Genomic DNA, 2500 nt, shown 5'->3' with positions numbered 1-2500 from the left:
GGCGGGGTGCTTAAAGGCGAGCAGCAGTCACCCCCAGCCGGTCCCGCCTTTGCGCTGCGCCTCTCCCGCGGGTCTTCACTACAGCCTACCAACGTCTGCCCGCTAAGCCCGGGAAAGAGGCGCTGCGAAAGGAAATGTGAAGTGGGGCCTGCCAACGAAGGAGGAGAAAATTAATTAATGAGGGAAAGAAATGTGTTTCTGATCCAGATGATAGACTCCCTATCCCTGAGGGCGGAAATTCCTTGGAAATCAATAGCTGTGCATTCATTATCTCCCTCTTGATAAAATGCAAAGCTATGAGATCGGGTGAGGAGGGAATCTGTGTTGGTCATTAAACAGGACAACAAACCCCAACCTGCCCAGGATTCTATGCCAAGGCTCAGACCCCACGTGGGCATCACTAGCTCTGGCAGGGGCCATCTAGTTACTGCACTTGCCAAACCCGGAACACAAAGCAGTGACATTGATGGACTGAGCCCCAGTCCACCACCCTTCCCTTTCACTGCCCTGGGGAGAGTAGGGAAAAGCTTGATAAGGTCCAAGGAAGTACCGGCAGATCTACCACCGTGTCCCACTCTCTAGCCTGGGGCTGAGGCCCAGCAGGGATGTGACAGGATAATTCTCCAAGCATCATCCCCTACCCCACCCGGTATTTCTATACAATTCCCTCTCATCGCACCTGTCACACCTGTACCACAAAAACACCCCCTTCACCTGTAGCTACCCCACTCTCATAGACTGCCACCGCCCCAAGGCAGATGCCTGTATTTTATACCTCATTTTATCTCCAGTGTCTTGCCCTGGCCCAGACTGGTGCTCAAGGTAGGGTAGAAAGTAAATGAGGGAAGGATGAGATAAATGACTTTGGAAAAATTGCTGGCTGGAATCAAGATAGACAGCTCTGCGTGGGGACAGCACGCCCTCTGTTCCAATCTGCATCTCCTTTTCAGGGAGAGAGGAGACCCCTTCGGTGATCTTCCCGCTTGCCCCCCACTCCCCATTGGTCCTGGCTTGCTGAACTCTCTTTGTTTTCTCCCGGCCCTCGCCGTCTGCCTTCTCTTCCTTCCTACACACGTGTATTGTTCTATGGGGTATTTTCACTCTGTGACAAGCACCCTTCCTAAGTGCCAGGGTGGACACAGATATGCCCTAAATGGGCTTCCAATCCATTATTGGGGGGTGGGTAATGAGATGGGGACTGTACCCAGGGCCCTATTTCTAGCCTTGGGGGAAAGTGAGACATTCTGAGCAGAGGTCTGAGCCCACCCTAAGCTGGGCAGGGACTCTGGTTGTCCTAAAAGAAGTGAACTAGGAGAGGAGTCTGGACAAGGTGATGAAGTCTTGACCTCAGGCCAGGGACCTCCCCGCTGGGTTAATTGGCGCTCTCTCAGTGTTGGAGGGTAAACCGAGATGGGCTTCGGGTACTCAGGGGCTCACCTCTCTCTCTGTCTCTGAGTCCATGTGGCCCCAAAACTGTGCTATTTGCGTTTGTTTCCCCTGCACTCTTTGGGGTCCCTAAAAGCCAGCGTTTCCCTGGGGGGAGGGGGAGACAGGATCTAGGCGCTCATCCTCTGCGGCGCCCTTCCTTCTCCCGACCCCGACCCCCCGACCCCCTAACGCAGGCGAGCTCAGGGAACCGCCGCGGTGGGTGTCAGGAAGGATTAAGTTAAGCCTGAACACCCGGTGCGACGACTACCGTAGGACTCATTCGCTCCCTCCAGCGATGTCCTGCTCGTGGTCCATTCCCCGTAGAGATAAAGTTGCACTTAGCACTCCCAAGGGACCGCGTAATGGATGGAAACGAGGCTCCTTCTCACACTAGCAAGTGAACATCCTTCTTAACTCCCCTGTCGGGCTGCGAGGGGGTGGGGGGAGGGGGAAAGGTAGAGAGAAAAGAAAAGACAGAAAGAAAAAAGAAAAAAAAAAAAAGCCGTGGTGACGCCTCTGGGCTCTTCTTGGAATTTGAGTAGGGAGCGTGTCCGCTAAATACGCACGCGTTTATCCAAAGAAAAGATCCAAGGCGAACGTAAATTTAAGTTTATAGAAATGAGATCTAATCTTTAGCGGAAATACAGACCTCCTTGCTGTGGGAGAGACCAGAAAGATTATTTATCTGATCTCTGCCTCCCCTACGCAGCCCCTTGCCGTTCTCCAGCTCTCTCGCTGCAGATGTGATAACATCTGGGCTGTTATCACCCCGGGCAAGGGCTGAGTCCCTGGGGACTCGGGCACCTGAACTATGGTTCCCCGGGAGGCCCTTGATCTGCCTGCCACATAAGGGCCACATAGCAGGTTGGCTAATTGATTTATCTTCTTACGTTTTGATTTCACAATAATAAAAAATAAATAAAGGCTGGACCAGAGCTTGGGCCCCGTTCTTTTAAGTTGGTTTGAATTAATATTTTAATCACGCTTTCCTATAAATTGGCTTGATTCTGTTCCCTACCGAAGAAAAAAAATGTGTGTGTATATATATACACATCTATACATCTGTATGTAT

This window comes from Neophocaena asiaeorientalis, unplaced genomic scaffold (genome assembly GCF_003031525.2).
Source record: "Neophocaena asiaeorientalis asiaeorientalis breed wild unplaced genomic scaffold, Neophocaena_asiaeorientalis_V1.1 scaffold158, whole genome shotgun sequence".
In the NCBI taxonomy this organism is placed as follows: Eukaryota; Metazoa; Chordata; class Mammalia; order Artiodactyla; family Phocoenidae; genus Neophocaena; species Neophocaena asiaeorientalis.
Note: the sequence above shows the minus strand (reverse complement) of the source record.